General features: G+C 39.7%; 1 pseudogene across 1 annotated transcript; it reads right to left on the bottom strand.

Annotated features, from left to right (window-relative positions):
- Window positions 1-234: 234 nt before the first annotated feature.
- LOC308658172 (homeobox protein OTX2-like) lies at window positions 235-20,689 on the bottom strand (annotated as a pseudogene). The gene is made up of 2 exons: window positions 20,458-20,689; window positions 235-1,007 (listed from the first exon to the last, which is right to left on the bottom strand). The product of its transcript is annotated as a homeobox protein OTX2-like (transcript).
- Window positions 20,690-20,976: the final 287 nt, after the last annotated feature.

Genomic DNA, 20,976 nt, shown 5'->3' with positions numbered 1-20,976 from the left:
ACCAATGATCTACAACTATGAGAGGGTCTTAAGCAGATTGGTTTGTCCATTTCAGGTTGCTGGTTGGTAGGCCCCTTTAAGGCCCTTCATTTTTCCTTCTATGCCTCCTGGAACTTTCATCAGAGGAGTCTGAGCATCATCCCACCTAACTCTTTTAACCAATGCCTGGCTAAAACTGGAACGTCCAGCCCAGCATATTTAAAAATCACCCACAAAAAGAGGTTCTGTAGGTCTTCACAAAACCTGGAAATTCCATGAGGATGTCTGATCTTTATAATCCAAGCAGTCAGCATTGAAGTTAAGCTTCCAGGAGGCAGTTTGGTCCTTATAATCCAAGCAATCAGTGGTTGAGTTAAAACCCAGCTTGTAGCTCCATATTCCTGGGTGGAAAGAGAAGCTGGGGACTGGTTGAGATGGCTAGGACTCAGTGTGGCCCCTGGTCCAGGAAGCTGGTGATGCATAGGGGTCAAATAAGATCCACAGTCCATGCCCCCAAAGTAGGAAGTTGAGCCAGCATATCCTTGCCTGTAACCTGAAGCCTGAGTATAGGTCATGGGATAGGACCTCTGCATGCAGGAAGAGGAGGTGGACAAGGGATCTGACAGTGGGGAGATGGAAGCTGGGCTCCAGATGGACACTGGGGCATTGCGGCTGGCAATGGTAGGGACTGAGGTGCTAGAGGGGGGAGTGAACTGGCCACTTGTTCCACTCTCTGAACTCACTTCCCCAGCTGGAGATGTCTTCTTTTTGGCAGGTGTCACTTTATTTTGACCTCCATTCTGTGGTTGCTGCTGCTGTTGGCGGCACTTTGCTCTTCGATTCTTAAACCATACCTACACCCTGGATTCGGGCAAGTTGATTTTCAGCGCCACTTCTTCCTGCATGAAGATGTCTGGTACCATGTCTTGGCAAACAGCCTTCCAGGACGTCTAGCTGAGCTCCAGTGAATGTCGTCCTCTCTCGCAGCTGTTCCCGGGGCGTGGCTGCGGGACTGGAAGCCCAGGGCCCTTTAGGGTGGGGGAGCAGTTTCTCAGTCACAGGGGTTTCCGGGGGTCCTCCGACTATCCCACCTTCCCCCCTCGTGTCCCCTCCTCCTCCCAATGCTCTCCCCTCCGCTTCCAGGGCCTGGGCTCCTGAGACTCAGGACATACTGTCCTTTTCAGAGTAGCACCCGATTCTGAAATGCAGCAAGAATTTTTAAAATTAGGGATATTGGTGGGGGAATATTAATTAGTGATTTTTTATAGTGCTATAATTAAATCCAGGGCCTCAAGCACGCTAAGCAGGTACTCTCCCTGAGCTCCTTCCCCAATCCCATTTTATTTTTTATTTTGAGACAAGGTCTTGTTAAATGGTCCAGGCTGGCCTCCAACTTACAATTCTGCTGCCTCACCCCCAAAATAGCTAGTATGGAGATGTAGCTCAGTGGTACAGCACCCTGTGGTTTAATCCAAGCAACACACACACACACACCAAGAGAAAAATGTTTTAAAATTAATTTTTGGCAAAATCTAAACATAGGATCATATTCTTTCAATTAGAAGCACCAATGACCATTCTTTGTTAAAGAGTATTATAGCGAAGGTAATCCTATTATTTATTTATTTGTTTGTTTGTTTCTTTATTTGTTTCAGTAGAGGAGAATGAATCCAGGGGTACTTTATTACTGAGCTGCGTCTCCAGCCTTTTTCTTTTTTTTTCTCTTGAGACAGGTTCTGACTAAGTTGCCCGAGCTGACCCTGAACTTGAGATTCTCTTGCCTCAGCTTCCTGAGGAATTGGTAGGACAGGTATGTGCCACCATGTATAGCATTACTGCTACTTACAAAACCCATTAATTTGTTGTTGTTGTTTTTTTCCTCCTGTACCAGGGATTGAACCAGTGGTGCTCAACCACTGAGCCACATTCCCAGTCCATTTTTTTTAATTGTTTTAATTTGAGAAAGGCTCTCAATATGTTGCTTAGGGCCTCACTAAGTTGCTGAGTCTGGCTTTGATATTTTGATCCTCCTATCTCAGCCTCCAAAACTGCTGGGATTACAGAAGTTAACAACCAAGCTCAGCTAAACCCACTAGCTGTGTTTTCTTTCAACACAATTTTTATTTATTACTTCAGATATCTTTAATATCCAGATGTGTGTGTATTTGGTACTGGAGTTTAAACCCAGGGGGTTTTCACCAGTGCCCTACATCCCCACCCCTTTTCATCTTCTATCTTGAGATAGGATCTCCCTAAGTTGCTTAGGGCTTCACTAAATTGCTCAGGCTGGCCTCAAACTTGTCATCTTCCTGCCTCAACCTCCAGAGTTGCTGGGATTACAGGGTACTGACTCTGCACCCAGCTCAAACATACTGTTTTTTAGCATGTCAAAGTTTATTGCCTCCTTCATGAGGAATCTAATAAGGAGATAATAGTCTGTACCACTCACAGTGGCCTGGGAAATAAGAAGGTTCCATAAGGAATTAATATGTAGGGTTTCCCCATGCAGTACTGCTCATTATTGACTGCTGCTGGCTTTTTCTTTCCTTTTTCCTTTTCCTTTTTCTTTTTTGTAAAGCTGGGGATTGAACTCAGGTTCTCACTCTCACACATGCTAGGGAAACACTCTCTACTGAGTTACTCACCCAGATTTCTATATATATATATATATATATATAAATATAAATAAATATATATATATATATATATATATATTCATTAAAATCTCATGTTTTTATTAGTTGATATAAAGCAAATTTAGGACATGATGATTTGGAGGTATCTTTCCAGAAATACCATTAGCAGAAACAATACATCATGTACCTGAGAAGCAAGCCATAAACAAATTGACCTGAGACTGTTTGTTCATCAGTCACAGACTTCAAGGTCCATCTTCCTGGCTGGGTGTTCATTATCTGAGAAGCACTGAAAAGTGACAAGGAGAGTTCTTCTAGCAGAGGAATGTAGTTTCCTTTGCTTTCTAGTAGCTTTCAATTTCTTCATTAGTCAGTATAAAATGTGAGACCACTATTTTTTTGAATTTTTTATTTTAATTTGTTATATATGACAGCAGAATGCATTACAATTCATATTACATATATAGAGCATAATTTTTCATATCTCTGGTTGTACACAAAGTAGAGTCACACCATTCGTGTCTTCATATATGACTTAGGGTAATGATGTCCATCTCATTCCCCCATCATTTCTACCCCCATGCCCCCTCCCTTCCTCTCCCTCCTCTTTTCCCCTTTGCCCTATCTAGAGTTCATCTAATCCTCCTATGCCCCTCACCACCATATTATGAATCAGCATCCTTAATCAGAGAAAGCATTCAGCATTTGTTTTGGGGGGATTGGCTAACTTCACTTAGCATTATCTTCTCTAACGCCATCCATTTACCTGCAAATGCCATGATTATATTCTCTTTTAATGCTGAATAATATTCCATTGTGTATATATGCCACATTTTCTTTATCCATTTCATTCATCTACTGAAGGGCATCTAGGTTGGTTCCACAGTTTATCTGTTGTGAATTGTGCTGCTATAAACATTGATGTGGCTGTGTTCCTGTAGTATGCTGTTTTTAAGTCCTTTGGGTATAGATGGAGGAGAGGGGTAGCTGGGTCAAATGGTGGTTCCATTCCCAGATTTCCAAGAAATCTCCATACTGCTTTCTATATTGGCTGCACCAATTTGCAGTCCCACCAGCAGGTATGAGTGTGCCTTTTCCTCCACATCCTTGCAAACACCTATTGTTTTTTTTTTTTTTTTATTCTTAATAGCTGCCATTCTGACTGGAGTGAGATGAAATCTTAGAGAAGTTTTGATTTGCATTCTTCTAATTGTTAGAGATGTTGAATATGTTTTCATTATTTGTTGATTGATTGTATATCACCTTCTGGGAAGTGTCTGTTCATGTCCTTGGCCCATTTATTGATTGGGTTATTTGTTTTTAGTGGTTTTTTTTTGGTGTTAAGATTTTTGAGTTCTTTATATATCCTAGGGATTGGTGCTATATCTGACATACATGTGGTAAAAATTTGTTCCCAAATTGTAGGCTTTCTATTTACTTCTCTGACTGTTTCTTTTGCTGAGAAGAAGCTTTTTGGTTTGAATCTATTCCATTTATTGATTCTTGATATTAATTCTTGTGCTATAGAACTCTTATTAAGGAAGTTGGGGCCTAATCTGACATAATGGAGATTTCATCCTGCTTTTTCTTCAGCAGCTCAGGTCCGGCATAGTGAAATCATTCTGGATAATGAGTAGGTGCATTCTTTGAAGAGAGAGTGTCAGGGAAGCCCATAGGCTTGTAGGGCTCTGGTCAAAGCTTCCCAGGGAGAAGTAGAGTGTAAAGCACACTATAGAAGTTTCACTGGTACACCTGACTTCATTTTTATTTTTCTGTAATGGGGATTGAACCTACGGTGCTCAACCACTGAGCAATATCCCCAGCCATTTTTATTTTTATGTTTTTAAATTTTGAGACAGGCTATCACTAAGATGCTTAGTGCTTGCTAATTTTCTGAGGCTGGCTTTGTACTTGAAGTTCTTCTGCCTCAACCTCCAGAGTGAGTCAGTGTGATTACAGGCAGGCATGTGCCAGTACTCTGGGTTGACTTTTTTTTTCTTTTTTTTTTTTTTTTTTTTTGAGAAGGAGTCTAGCCATGTTGCCCAGGCTAATCTCAATCTCCTGCCTCAGCTTCCAAAGTAGCGGGACTATAGTCATGCACCACTGCACCAGGATATTCTAGAGGCCAGCCACTTCTATCTTCAGAGTTAATGCCACCTTCCGAGGAGAATTGGAAAGGATACTGGTTTTACACTCAGGGCCCATGGTCACATTTCCAGGAAAGACAAAAGGGTCAGGTTCTAGAGTCAGGCTTTTGATCACTACAGGGTCCTTACCTTGGTTACAGTTATCCCAGTAAAAGGTAATGATTCAGACAGACAAGTTCAAAGACCTCAGGATCCCAGAGAAGGGGGCCCAGGGCACTCAGGATCAGGTCCCTGTAGGGATGCATTGCAAAGGATGAATTAGCACTGGCAAAATTTTTAATCTATTAACATATTATTCATGTAGTTTTAAAGTCTGATTCTATCAACTCTGTTTCAGGATTTTATTTCATTTTCTGTTTTAAATGAAATCTTGTCTTTTTTTTTCCTCTCTCTGCTTAAAGGATAGAAGCCAGGGGCTCAAGTATGTTAGGCAAGCACACTACACTGAGCTACATCTCTGGCCCTTTTTCTTTTGAGAAAGGGTATTACTAAGTTGCCAGGAGTTGGCCTCCAGCTTGTGAACCTCATGCCATTCACTCAAGTTGGTGGAATTACAGGCTTGCTCCACTGTGCCCAGCTAGATCTTATCTAATTTTTTAGTACCAGGAATTGAATCTAGGGATGCTTAAACACTGAGCTACATCTCCAGCTCCAGATATATATACTATTGTTAATATTTATGTGTACATATGATATTTCAATATATTTACACATTAGGTAATATTTCAATCAGGTAATATTCAACATGTCTATTTCTTTAACATTTATCATTTGTTTATGATGAAAACATTCAAACTCCATTCTTTCAGGTTTTTAAAATGTATAGCACATTATAATTATCTACAGTCTACTCAGCAGTGGCACACCAGAAATTGGCTTATTTCATTTAACATAATGACCTCCAAGTTCTAACCATGTTGAAAAAGGACAGAATTGCATTCTCCCTCATAGATGAAGAATAGTCTATGGCATATTTATACCAATTTTCTTTACCTATTCATCACTTGTTGGCACTTAGGTTCATTTCTTAGCTATTTCTTAGCTATTTTTGAATAGTGCTGTGTTAACATGTGAATGTAGATATATCTTCACTGATCTTATTTCCTTTGGATATATTCCTCATGGTGGAATAGCTAAATCTTAAAGTTTTTTTGTGGGTTTTACCCATCAACGATCAAATACACTTTCTTCTCAGCAGCACATGGATCCTTCTCTTAAATAGACCATTTATTATGCCACAAAAAAATATTTTTTATTATTTTTCAGCTTTATTAAGGGTTAATAGGAAAACAAAAATTATATTTATGATATACAATATAATGTTTATATATATTATATATATAATATATATATTACAAAATGATTAAATCAACCTAATTAACGTATTCATCATCTCACATTTTTTTGTGGTGAGAATGTTTACAATCCACTCTCTTTTTTTAATCTTTTATTGATTTTATTTAAGTTCATGACAGCAGTGGAATGCATTACAATTCTTATTACACATATAGAACACAATTTTTCACATCTCTGTAATAAAGTATGTTCACACCAATTCACGCTTTTATACATGTACATGTACTTTGGTGGGGTTTTTTTGCATTTCAATTCTTAATACACATATATACCATGATTTTTCATATCTCTGACAAAGCAACTCTTAGTAAATATAAAAAATAAAAAGTAGAGATACTACCCTGCATTCTATCAGACCACAATGGAATGAAAATAGAAATTATTATTATTATTTAACTGTTTATTTTTTTATTGGTTGTTTAAAACATTACATAGCTCTTGACATATCATATTTCATACAACAGTTACTAATATGGAATTATGTAAAAATGTGGATATGTAACCCATGTGATTCTGCAATCTGTATACGGGGTAAAAATGGGAGTTCATAACCCACTTGAATCTAAAGTATGAAATTAGAAATTATTGATAAAATAAAAAATAAAATCCACTCCAACACATGGAGACTAAATAATATGCTATTTAATGATCAGTAGGTTGCAAAAGATATCAAGGAGGAGATTCAAAAATTCTTAGAGGTAAATGAGAACACAGATACAACATACTGAAATCTTGGAACACTACGAAGGCAGTTCTAAGAGGAAAGTTCATTGCATGGAGTTCATTCCTTAAAAGAAGAAAAAGGTCAATGAATAAATGACCTAACATTACATCTCAAAACCTTATAAAAAGAAGAACAAATCAACCCCAAAAGCAAAAAAAAAAAAAAAAAAAAAAATCAACCCCAAAAGATAGGAAATAATTAAAATCAGAGCTGAAATCAATGAAATTGAAACAATTGGAAAAATTGAAAGAACAAAAAGTTGCTTCTTTGAAACATAAGATTGATAAACCATTAGCCATATCAAGAAAAGCCCAAGCAGGACCCATGGATACACAGCTGAGTTCTACAAGACCTTTAAAGAAGAACTAATACCAATACTTCTCAAACTATTTCATGAAATAAAAAAAGAGGGAAAACTTCCAAACACATTCTATAAGTCCAATATTACCGATTCCAAAACCAGACAAAGACACATCAAAGGAAGAAAACTTAGTGAGAGGCATGTGCCACTGCAACAGGCTAGATCTTGTCTTTTTAATGTACAGTTATTTTCCATCCAATACCAGATATTATTCATAAAATCTTGAGACAGAGCATAACTCCCTACTTGACTTCCTTTCAAAGAGGAGACTAGAGGTTCCTGAAGAATAATACTTTAGCCAGGTAATTAAGGTCAATGTAAACAGTAAGTTATAAGCATGTTGTGCCCTTGGGCTGGGGACATATAGCTCAGTGGTAGAATGCTTGCCTGGTATGCATGAGGCCCTGATTTAATTACCAGTATCCAAAAAAGGAAGCTGGGCTTAGTAATGCACATCTGTAATTCTAATTACAGGAGGCCAAGGCAGAAGGACTATAAGTTTGAGGCCAATCTCAGTGGTTTAGCAAGATCTTTAGCAACTTAGTGAAATCCTGTCTCAAAAAATAAAAAGGTGTTTGGGGATGTAATTCAGTGGTAAAGTGCCCTTGGGTTCAATCTCCAACACAAGAAAAGAAAAAAAGAAATGATATAATAAAAATGCCACTTTAGCTGTGGTTTTTCTAACAAAAATCCATAATCAAACTGACATGAGAAAGAAAGTCAAATAAATACCCAAAAGGGACATTCTGCAAAATTCATGATCAGTATTTCTCTATCAATTTCATTAAAAGAGAGAGAGAGAGAGAGAGAGAGAGAGAGAGAAGGGATTCTAGCTCAGGGTCTCCAGTGCCAAGTGACTAAGAAGGCTGAGCCAGGAAGACCACAAGTCAGAGGACAGCATTAGGAATTTAGTGAGAACTTAAGCAATTCAGTGAAGCCCTGTCTCAAAAGTGAAAAGGTCTGGGATATAGCTCAGTAGTAGAGTGTCCCTCAGTTCAATTTCCAGTATCAAACAAACAAACAAATGAAAAAGCAAAAACAAAAACAAAACATACATATACAGAGACACAAAACCCAAGAGAAATCTGAGAAACTCTTACAGGACAGAGAAGTCTAAGGAGATCTGATTATTAAATATACCCTGGTATCCTGGTTAAATTCTGGAACTGAAAATTACATTAGTTGAAAATTTTAAAAATCCAAATAAAGTATGAACCTTAGTTAATTATAACATATCAATGCTTGCTTATTGGTAGTGACAAAAGGACCAAATTAATAACAGAGGAAATTGGATGTGTTGTCTAGGAACTCCCCATGCTATCTTCTCAATTTTTCTGTAACTCTAAATTCATTCTGAAAACTTAACTTTATTTTTTGAAAAAACAGAAATTCAATTTCTGCATTGTAGTGAGGAGTTGCTGGATAATCTGACCTTTTCCTAGAGATAATTTACTTTCAATTTGGATGCTGGAGTTAAGGTAGATTAAGGCACATTTTGACTTGATACAGTCAGGGATTGGGTGGTTTTCAAAACTGCTTTTCAGGGCAATGGTAGAGTGCTTGCCTAGTATGCACCAGGCACTCGATTCCATCCCTAGTACTGCAAAACAACTAATTGCAAATTTTACAGAGGAACAAACTGCATTTTAGCCTGAGATAACAATCTATTTCAGTTCTTCATTATTCCTAGGGCACTGGTGGGTTGGATCCTAAATCCCCTTGCTCTGGGAGTCTTCTAAATCCTTGTTTTTGAGTTTTGGCATTTCTTGTCACTTTATGTGCAGATTCTCAGTCTTACAATCAAGGGGTTTTGTTTATATGTTTTGGTACCAGGGATTGAGCCCAGTGGTGCTCAACCACTGAGTCACATCCTCAGCCTCTTAAAAAAAAATTGAGACAGGGTCTCAGTAAGTTACTTAGGGCCTCACTAAAGTGCTGAGTCTGGCTTTGAACTCATGATCCTCCTGCTTCGGCCTCCAGACTTGCTGGGATTACAGGTGTGCTCCACCAAACCTTGCTGCTCTCTATGCTTTCTAATGGTTGTTTTTGTGTTTTACTCAACTTCAATAATTGGTCTCAGCAGAGGATTGATCTGACACTAGCTATTTAGCCACAGTCCAACCTGGAAGTATCTGCTTCTTATTTTTGAGTGTGCCTTTCATATCCTCATTGATTGAACAATTTTAACAACAGGATTTCCACTAGTCCTGGTGCTTCTTCTTAGGATCAGACAATAAAATAAATTTAGTAGTGGCATTTTAAAAATCAGATAAAAAGTCACATAGATATTACAATAATAAAGAACTAGTTAGGGAGTAAATCTAGAAAATCAAGAAGAATACTACTGACACATCTCACATTATACTATGGAAAGGTAAAATACTAGTTAGCATGTTCCAAAGTAATCCCCAAAGTACTGGCAGGAAGTGCTAACACTGGATCTAACACAGATGTATCTTTTTTCTCTAAAAATAGTGATGATGATGATGATGATGATTGTTCTGGGAACTGAATCTGGAGCATGCTAGGCAAGTGCCCCATCACTGAGTAACATCCCCAGTCCTTTTTAAATTTCATTTTGAGTCAGGGGCTCATCAAGTTTCCCAAATGACTTCAAATTTGGCATGATACTGTCTCAGCCTCCCAAGTCACTGGGGTTACAGGCTTGTGTCACTGTGCCTGACTACCTGTGAGAGTTGCCCTCTTCATTCTCAGCATTATTTATGTTATGATACTGGCAACATGTCTTAGTCTATTATTTATTGATCCATTTTGACAAAAAGAGATGTGAGTCAATTTGCTAATTAATTTTTAATATTTCTCATTTTGGAACTACTGATAATTTAAGGGCCTGCTTTAGAACAAGAAATGCATGCTGGGAAAAAAGGAAGGGGGAATAATTCATCTTTTTTTTCTTTTTTCCAATACTGAAGACTAAACCCAAGGGCACTTTACCAAGGAATCACATCCCTATCCCTGTTTTTATTTTTTTATTTTTTTGGTTTAATCTTTTTTTGTAGAATTCTGTTTTTATTGGTTATTCAAAACATTACAAAGCTCTTGACATATCATCTTTCACATCATTTACACATCCACATTTTTACATAATGCCCTATTAGTAACTGTTGTATTCTGCTACCTTTCCTATCCTCTACTATCATCCCTCCCCTCCCCTCCCATCTTCTCTCTCTACCCCATCTACTGTGATTCATTACTCTCCTTGTTTTTTTTCCCATTCCCCTCACAACCTCTTATATGTAGTTTTGTATAACAATGAAGGTCCCCTTCCATTTCCATGCAATTTCCCTTTTCTCTCCCTTTCCCTCCCACCTCATGTCTCTGTTTAATCTTAATCTTTTCTTCCTGCTCTTCCTCCCTGCTCTGTTCTTAATTCCTCTCATTATATAAAGAAGACATTTGGCTTTTGTTTTTTAGGGATTGGCTAGCTTCACTTAGCATAATCTGCTCTAGTGCCACCCATTTCCCTGCAAATTCCATGATTTTGTCTTTTTTAGTGCTGCATAATACTCCATTGTGTATAAATGCCACATTTTTTTAACCATTCATCTATTGAAGGGCATCTGGGTTGGTTCCACAGTCTAGCTATTGTGAATTGTGCTGCTGTGAACATCGATGTGGCAGTATCCCTTCCCTGTAGCATGCTCTTTTAAGGTCTTCAGGGAATATAGTCCAAGAAGGGCAATAGCAGGGTCAAATGGTGGTTCCATTCCCAGCTTTCCAAGGAATCTCCATACTGCTTTCCAAATTCGCTGCACCAATTTGCAGTCCCACCAGCAATGTACAAGAGTACCCTTTTCCCCACATCCTCGCCAGCACTTGTTGTTGTTTGACTTCATAATGGCTGCCAATCTTACTGGAGTGAGATGGTATCTTAGGGTGGATTTGATTTGCATTTCTCTGACTGCTAGAGATGGTGAGCATTTTTTCATGTACTTGTTGATTGATTGTATGTCCTCCTCTGAGAAGTGTCTGTTCAGGTCCTTGGCCCATTTGTGGATTGGGTTATTTGTTATCTTTTTGTCTAATTTTTTGAGTTCTTTGTATACTCTGGATATTAGGTCTCTATCTGAAGTGTGAGGAGTAAAGATTTGTTCCCAGGATGTAGGCTCCCTATTTACCTCTCTTATTGTTTCTCTTGCTGAGAAAAAGCTTCTTAGTTTGAGTAAGTCCCATTTGTTAATTCTAGTTATTAACTTTTGTGCTATGGGTGTCCTATTAAGTAATTTGGAGCCCAACCCCACAATATATAGATGGAAGCCAACTTTTTCTTCTATCAGATGCAGAGTCTCTGATTTGATATCAAGCTCCTTGATCCATTTTGAGTTAACTTTTGTACATGGCGAGAGGAGGGTATTCAGTTTCATTTTGTTCCATATAGATTTCCAGTTTTCCCAGCACCATTTGTTGAAAATGCTATCCTTCCTCCATTACATGCTTTTAGCCCCTTTATCAAATATAAGATGGTTATAATTTTGTGGATTACTGTCTGTGTCCTCTATTCTGTACCATTGGTACCAGTACCATGCTGTTTTTGTTACTATTGCTCTGTAATATAGTTTGAAATGTGGTATCACTAACCGCCTGATTCACACTTCCTGCTTAGAGTTGCTTCTGCTATTCTGAGTCTTTTATTTTTCCATATGAATTTCATGATTGCTTTATCTATTTCTACAAGAAATGCTGTTGGGATTTTGATTGGCATTGCATTAAACCTATAGAGAACTTTTGGTACTATCGCCATTTTGATGATGTTTGTTCTGCCTATCCATGAACAGGGTATATTTTTCCATCTTCTAAGATCTTCTTCTATTTCTCTCTTTAGGGTTCTGTAGTTTTCTTCTATAAGTCTTTCACATCTTTTGTTAGGTTGATTCCCAAGTATTTTATTTTTTTTTGAGGATATTGTGAATGGGGTATTTTTCCTCATTTCCGTTTCAGAAGTTTTGTCGCTGATATACAGAAATGGTTTGATTTATGCGTGTTGATTTTATATCCTGCCACTTTGCTGAATTCATTTATTAGTTCTAGTGGTTTTTTTGTAGACCCTTTTGGGTCTTCTAGGTATAGAATCATGTCATCTGCAAATAGTGATAATTTAAGTTCTTCTTTTCCTATTTTTATGCCTTTAATTTCCTTCGTCTGTCTAATTGCTCTGGCCAGTGTTTCGAGAACTATATTGAATAGAAGTGGTGATAGAGGGCATCCCTGTCTTGTTCCGGATTTTAGAGGGAATGCCTTCAATTTTTCTCCATTCAGAATGATGCTAGCCTGAGGCTTAGCATAGATAGCTTTTACAATGTTGAGGTAAGTTCCTGTTATCCCTAGTTTTTCTAATGTTTTGAACATAAAGGGATGCTGTACTTTGTCGAATGCTTTTTCTGCATCTATAGAGATGATCATATGGTTCTTATCTTTAAGTCTATTGATGTGGTGAATAACATTTATTGATTTTCTTATATTGAACCATCCTTGCATCCCAGGGATGAATCTTACTTGATCATGGTGTACACTTTTTTGATGTGCCTTTGTATCCGTTTTGCCAGAATTTTATTGAGGATTTTTGCATCTAGGTTCATCAGAGATATTGGTCTGTAGTTTTCTTTCTTTGAGGTGTCTTTGTCTGGTTTCGGAATCAGGGTGATGTTGGCCTCATAGAATGAATTTGGAAGAGCTCCCTCTTTTTCTATATCCCTAAATAACTTGAAAAGTATTGGTATTAATTCTTCTTTAAAGGTCTTGTAAAACTCCGCTGCATACCTATCCGGTCCTGGGCTTTTCTTGGTTGGTAGTCTTGATTGCTTCTTCTATTTCATCCATTGATATTGGACTGTTCAAATTGTGTGTATCCTCCTGACTCAGTCTGGGCAAATCATATGACTTAAGAAATTTATCGATGTCTTCACTATCTTCTATTTTATTGGAATATAGGTTTTCAAAATAATTCCTAATTATCTTCTGTATTTCTGTAGTATCTGTTGTGATATTGCCTTTTTCATCCCGTATGCTAGTAATTTGAGTTCTCTCTCTTCTTCTCTTTGTTAGCATGGCTAAGGGTCTGTGGATCTTATTTATTTTTTTGAAGAACCAACTTTTAGTTTTGTCAATTTTTTCAATAGTTTCTTTTGTTTCCATTTCGTTGATTTCCACTCTGATTTTAATTATTACTTGCCTTCTGCTACATTTGCTGTTGTTTTGATCTTCCTTTTCTAGGGCTTTGAGATGAAGTGTGACCTCATTTATTTGTTGGTTTTTTCCTTTTTTGAGGAATGACCTCCAGGCGATGAATTTCCCTCTTAAAACTGCTTTCATTGTGTCCCATAGATTCCGATATGTTGTGTCTGTATTTTCATTTGTCTCTAAGAATTTTTTGATATCCTCCTTTATGTCTTCTGTAACCCATTGATCATTCAGTAACATATTGTTCATTTTCCATGTGATGTAGGATTTTTCCTTCCTTTTTTATCATCGATTTCCAGTTTCGTTCCATTATGATCAGATAAAATGCATGATATTATCTCCACCCCTTTATATTTACTGAGGGTTACCCTATGGCATAATATATGGTCTATTTTTGAGTAGGATCCATGTGCTGCTGAGAAAAAAGTATATCCATTTCATGATGGCTGATATATTATATATATGTCAGTTAAGTCTAGGTTATTGATTGTGATATTGAGTTCTGTAGTTTCTTTATTCAACATTTTTTTCGGAGGATCTGTCCAATGGTGAGAGAGGTGTGTTGAAGTCACCCATAATTATTGTGTTGTGGTCTATTTGATTCTTGAACTTGAGGAGAATTTGTTTTATGAACTTCCCAGCACCATTATTTGGTGCATAAATATTGATAATTGTTATGTCTTGTTGGTGAATGGTTCCTTTTAACAGTATATAATGTCCTTTCTTATCCCTTTTGATTAACTTAGTCTTGAAGTCGATTTTATTCAATATGAGGATGGCCACCCCTGCTTGCTTACAAGGACCGTGTGCGTGGTATATTTTTTCCCAACCTTTCACCTTCAGCCTGTGTATGACTTTTCCAATCAGATGTGTCTCCTGGAGGCAGCGTATTGTTGGATTTGTTTTTTTTTTAATCCATGATACCAGCCTATGTCGCTTTATTGGAGAGTTTAAGCCATTAACGTTTACAGTTACTATTGATATATGGTTTGTACTTCCTGCCATGTTTGATTATTTATCTTTTTTTTTCTAATTTAGTTTGTTTCTCCATGATTAGCTTTCCCCCCGCCCTCTGTCTTTACTGAGGCACTTCCCACTGATGGTTTTGGTTATTGTTTTTCATTTCTTCCTCGTGTAGTGTTTTGCTCAAGATGCTTTGCAGTGCTGGTTTTCTGGCTGCAAATTCTTTTAGCTTTTGTGTATCATGAAAGATTTTTATTTCGTTGTCATACCTGAAGCTTAATTTTGCTGGATACAGAATTCTTGGTTGGCATCCATTGTCTTTCAGTGTTTGAAATACGTTGTTCCAGGATCTTCTTGCTTTCAGCATCTGTGATGAAAAATCTGTTGTTAACCTTATTGGTTTACCCCTGAATGTAATCTGCCTCCTTTCTCTTGTAGCTTTTAATATTTTCTCTTTGTTTTGTATATTGTATATCTTCATAACAATGTGTCTTGGCGTTGGTCTACTGTGATTTTGTGTGCTCGATGTCCTGTATGCATCTACAATTTATATATCCGTGTCCTTTTTTATTTCTGGAAAGTTTTCTGTAATTATTTCATTCAGCAGGTTACTCATTCCTTTGGATTGAATCTCTATACCTTCCTCTATCCCGATGACTCTTAAATTTGTTTTTTTATGTTACCCCATATCTCTTGGATGTTTTTCTCATGATTTTTAACCAGCTTTTCTGAGTTGGCTAGACTCTTTTCAAGATGATATATTTTGTCTTCATTATCTGACATTCTGGCTTCTACTTGCTCCATTCTGTTAGTGATACTCTCATTTGAGTTTTTAATTTGGTTTATAGTTTCTTTCATTTCTAGGATTATTGTTTGATTTTTTTTATAATCTCTATCTCCTGATAAAGATGCTTAACTTCTTCTTTTATCTGTTTATGTAATTCATTTTCAATGTATTCTTTCACTGTTTGAATTTGCTGTCTCGTATCCTCTTTAAGGTTCCATTCCATCTGTCTAAGGTATTCCTTAAGTTCCTTTTATGACCATTTTTCTGATGACTCTAGGTCCTCCTGAATATTTAGGCTCTCCTGCATTGTTTCTACTCCTTTTCTTCCTTGCTTTTTCATGCTGCTCATGTTACTTCTTGTTCTGTTTGACTGATGAGTTACTGTTTACTCCTATAAATTTATTTGATGCTTGAGAGGAAAGGTATTAGAAGGGAAGGGAAGGAGTCACTAAAGAGAATGAGAGTAAGCAGGTAGAATTCAAGGAAGGGGGAATAAGAGAATTGAAAAGAAATGAAAAGACAAAAGAAAAAAATAGAAAATAAAGAAAAAAACTTGAAAAAAAATAATAAAAATTTAAATTTAAAGAATAAAATTTAAAAAATTTTAAAAATTAAAAAGAAACTTTAAGAAACAAAAAAAAATGAAAATGAGAAAAAAAACAAATTAAAAAAAATAATAATAAATGCAGTCTTAGAGTTTGTTTAACTTCTCTTCCAGTAGATGGAGCTGTGCCCACTGGGCCAAGCTTCTCCTCTCAATAGGCAGGAACCAATCACTGTGCAGCAGCTTTTCCTCCCGGACTGGGTGGGTCTCCAATCCTGAGTGCCTAGGGCCTTCTCTTGTGTCTAGTCACTTCCCACTTTTCCTCAAGCCAGGCCCCTCTCATGGTGACACTCACCACAATACTGGCTACAAGCCAGGTCTGGTGCTCCTGGGAGCCCAGTTTTCATGAACGCCTGGGCACACTCTCCCAGTTTGCCATTCCCTCAGACCCTAAGTTTGTAGAGCTTGGGGCTGAGAACCCCCAGCGAATTTGCTTGCCCTCCAGTAGCCATGCCCCCCAGTACCTGGTGCAAGGGACCTCAGTTGTCAGCACTGGTGGTAGCGGTAGCCAGGAGTTCCGTGCCGCGAGTCCCGCGCCACTCCTGATTCCCTCTCTGGCTATCGCGCTCACGGGAGAGCTGGGAGGGGCCCTTAAGGTTTCCCCGCTGTGTGGAGAGGGACGGCTAGGGGATTACACACCTGTCGCCGCTGGTTTCAATGAATTTATCTCCTCTGCCGCGTTTTGGTGATGTCAGTTCTCTGCCATGGTGGTATCCCATGCAAATGGTGACAGTTTGTTCCCTTTGCCGGGTGACCAATGCAAAGGGTGGGTCCTGACTGTCTCTCCCAAGCCCCGTTTCAATCCTGTGGCCACTGCCTATGAAGGCTCGGTTGGCATTTACCTCCGTAGGATCAGAAGGGCCGTCCAGTTGTTTTGGCGGGATAGTTAGTGCTGAGTCACAGTGGTTTGGTTGCGATAAGCAGGCGAATGGGAGCTTGAATGCAGCCAATCCGGGCTCGGTGTGTGTTCTGAGAGGCCCAGACTGTTTGCCCTAGATCCACGTCAGCTCAGCATTGCCTAGTGATCCTGAGCAAACAGCATTTAGACAGTTTATGACTCCCTATGCCCGCGCAGCTGAAGAGGTCAGAGACTTGATCTCTCCACGCCTGCCGCCATGTTGGATCCTTAGGTAGGATTTTATAGGTACTGTCACTATAAGTAAGTTTTTACATCTACAGATGTAAAAAAAACAGAGCACTTCTAGTTTACTAAGGGCTTTCCTGTGCATTATCTTGTTTGTATCCTGGCAAATTCCTGGTTTGGGATTTTTCTCCCCACCCCAGGCATAAACAGAAATGATGTGCGAAAGAGTCACGCTCGCAAGGGAAGGTACTGCGATGTCCTAAGTCCAAGGGCTGGAGTCGGTCCCTGCCCTAGTGCTGCTGCTACTCTGAGCTCTGCTGGAGCAAGCGGCAATCGCAAGCCCAGCAGCAGTAGGGGGGTGGATCCCCATCCCTATTTATTTTTTTATTTTGAGACAGGTTCTCACTAGATTGCTTAGGGCCTCACTAAGTTGCTGAGGCTGGCTTTGAACTTGTGATCCTCTTGCTTCAACAGTTGCTGGGATTACAGATGTGCACCACCATGCCAGGCTTATAAACTGTTTTTTGATAAGTAGAAGGAGTATATACTATAACATATAGTGTAATAAATACAGCAAGGAGTACAGGGGTGTTTAGTACCATTATTACCCTCTGCTATACATAATTATATGTATTATACTTTATTTGTTTATTTGTTTGTTTGTTTTTAGCTCTTAGGGGCATACCAAGGGCCTCTACAGGCTAGGCATTTGTGCTGTACCACTAAGCTACATCCCAGCTCTGGGCTATACTTTCATATGACTGGCAGTATAGCAGGCTTGTTTACACCAGCACCACTGTACACACACAAGTAATTTGTTGTGCAATGACACTACCACAGCTACAGCATCTCTATGTCATGGGAAATTTTTAGCTTCATTGTATTCTTTTGGGACCACCATCATATATGTGATCCATTAGTGACTGAGACATCATTCCTAACTCAGCACAAGGGAGAAAAAAAACCCCAGTTCTCAGATTAGGCTACGAGAAGTGCCTGTCCCCACCACCAGTCAGAACACCAACCATATAACTCAGCGGCATGAGGTAGAATACGCAAAATGACTGTGAGTCAGTTGTGCAGAATAGCCAGCTCTCTTCTCAAACCTCTTACCTCAGCAAGCCTGAAGGACTAAACTGTTTCCAAAAGACGAATCTGTGTCCTATAAAATCAATTCAAGGATATTTATAGGAACATAAAATATCCTGTATTTCCCAAAGAAAAATTAATAGGCATGTTGGGGCATGCCTATAATCCCAGCAACTTGGGAGACTGAGGCAGGAGGACCTTAACTTTTCTAGGCCAGGCTGAGCAACTTAGGGAGACCCTGACTCAAAATATAAAAACAAAATAAGTAAAAGGCCTGAGAAAGCACCTCAGTAGTAGATCACCCCAGGTTTCACTTCCCAGTACCAATAAAGAAAGAAAGAAAAGTAAAATTGCCCCTATTGGCTAGGGATGCAGCTTAGTGATAGAATACATGTTGAGCATGAGTGTGTGGCTCTGTTGTTTGTTTCTTTTCCTTTTGTGGTACTGGGGGATTGAACCCAGGTTTGCTCCACAACTGAGCTGTACTCTCAGTCCCCTCTTTAAATTTATTTGGAGGCAGATTCTCACTAAGTAGTCGAACTTGCCTAAAACTTATGATACTCCTATCTCAGCCTCCCAACATGTGTGTGTATTTTTAAACATGTGAAATTTCTTCCTATTCCTCCTCTTCCTCTTCTTCTCCTTCCTCTTCCTCTTCTTCTTCTTATCTTCCCTCACTGAAATCATGTGACAGAGCCATCTCCACTGCCTGGGCTGGGTGTGGGCTAGAGAAAGGCCACCCTGGGCCCTGGGCTCTCCATGGACCAGGACCAGCCTATCTGTGGGCAGGACAAGGCTTCTCTCCAGGCAACAGAGGCAAAGGTTCATGGAAGTGCAGATCTAAGAGGTCCAAACCAGGCACACAGTGCATCCCCTTGTCAGGTTGGCCTCACAGAGCCTCATAGCCTTTGGATCAGATCCCAGCTCTACCACTCTGTAAGGCAGAGAGGGCTCATTGGCAAAGATTTAGTTTCCCCATCAGTGTAATGAGGATGCTCATTTTATCTCCTGTGTGGTGTCTGCAAAGCACACAATGCAATAGTCACAGGGGGATTTCAGGACTCCCTTTGAGGGAAACAGACAGCCTAGGCTGTTCCTGCTGTCTCCCTGCAACAAGCCCATTACTGCCATGGGCTCTGACCTCTGCGCACTCTCCTCTGACCTCTGCTGGATAGGCTCACCTTTCTCTGCACGTTCCTCCTGGAAGTCTGTCTCTAGCCCAGGTGGGGTGAGGTGTCCCTCAACTTCACTCACATCATCAGACTCCTACTTCTGAGACCTTGCTGCAGCATGCAGCTCCATTCCTCCTGCTGATGACATCCACTGTCCTGAGTGCTGGCACCTGCCTGTATGTGGCCCTGATGTGTGTAAACTTTCCCAGGTCACATGGCAGGGTTGCCTATGGTGGGAACTCCCTCCTTCCCTAGGCAGTCAAACAGAGCTAGCCTGTGACCTTGAGAGGGCCCCGTCCTCACCAACTCTCCCCATTCCAGGAACACAGAACCCAGTGCTCTCAGAGTGACAGGTGCCAGATACTATTTGATAGAGGTAATCAATGGCCTTTTCCTGAGGACGGTCGCTTGTGCATCAATTGCTTTGCTTCCAGGACATTGCCAAGAGCAAACTGTGTAAATTGCTATGGGGGCTTTCTTATTGATAGTCTACCCCTAACACTTCTGGAAATGCTTAGCAGTGTAAGAAGATCAGCATGGTTTAGCATGGTGGCACACACTTGTAATCCCAGCTAGAGAATGAGGCAAGAGTGTCCTAAATTTGAGACCACCCTTGGAAAATTAGTCAGACCTGTCTCAAAAGAAAAGAGTAACAAGGCTGGGAAAGTAGATGACTTCCAAAGCAGCCTTGGCTTCAAATGACCATAACACAAAAATATAAAAATAAAATGATTTTTTTAGAAAGGAAATTATTATGAAGATATTAAAATGCCTCCTAAACGTTGACCTCTCTTCACTTCAAATTCTGCATTGTGTCTGTGTGATTTCAATGGGTGTGTGCACACAACCTTAGACCCAGGCTGGCAGGGGAGCTCCACATTCAGTCACATTCAACTTGTATTCAATTTGTATTTGTACCACCCTCAGAGAGGGCTACAGTCCCATTCCACAGATGAGGAATAGGAGGTCCAAATGAGACCAAACTTCCAAAGATACCTGATCTGTCTGACTCCAGGTCCCATGTACCTAATCTCGGGCACAACCCAGGGAAGACAGCACCCTCTGGTGAGTGGGATTCCTCACCACCCTCTAGGCAGTCACCTCTGCCCCACAGAGAGGGGCTTCTATCTCACCTGCTCTGAATGGCCCGTGTATGTCCACCTCACAGGATCCATGTGCTCTACTGGGGGCTCTATCTGTAGCTACACAGTGATGATGATGGCACAGCCTGGTGAATGGATTGGGCATGAAACTTTAAATGAGTCAATAATAAAATTTATGACTACAAATACCTAACATGTCATGATAAAAATTGAAAAAAAACCCAGCATGACAAAAAATAAAATTGACAATTCACAAGGGCAAGGAAAGGACAGCTGTGGTGGGGGAACTGTCACTAGGTCACACTCAATAGCTGACAGGGAGGGAAGTTCCACAGAGTCTTCTAGAACAATGACAGCTGGAGTGGCTTCTGGATTGAATGTTCCTGTACATCCTACCTCTGACTTTTTGGTGCTTGCAAGGTCTGCTGCTACGTGGGGAGGTAGCTCTCTTTCAAGAGATGTGGAGACAGATGACTTACCATTCATAGCAACTGGAAGGCATGGTTCAATGTCCTCTGGCTTGCTTGCTGGCAGCTTAGATACCTCCTGGCACACAAGTATCACAGTGGCCTCTGGAAGTCGAACTCTCCTTCTGTGGATGGTATCAGAGTAGATCCGTCCTCCTGCATTGATTACTGATCTTCTTCCAGCTCAGGGGATGGCTATGTGCTGCCCCAAATGTTAGAATGCAAATTGGGGTTCTGCTGCTGAAGGCAGTTCTCCAACTTGTGGTGGCATGGAGCTGCAGGATAAAAGACCCCAACATGACTGCC

Source organism: Spermophilus citellus (assembly GCF_964194105.1).
Source record: "Spermophilus citellus genome assembly, chromosome: 10".
NCBI classification, from domain to species: Eukaryota; Metazoa; Chordata; class Mammalia; order Rodentia; family Sciuridae; genus Spermophilus; species Spermophilus citellus.
Note: the sequence above shows the minus strand (reverse complement) of the source record. Positions and strands in the feature narration are given on the sequence as shown.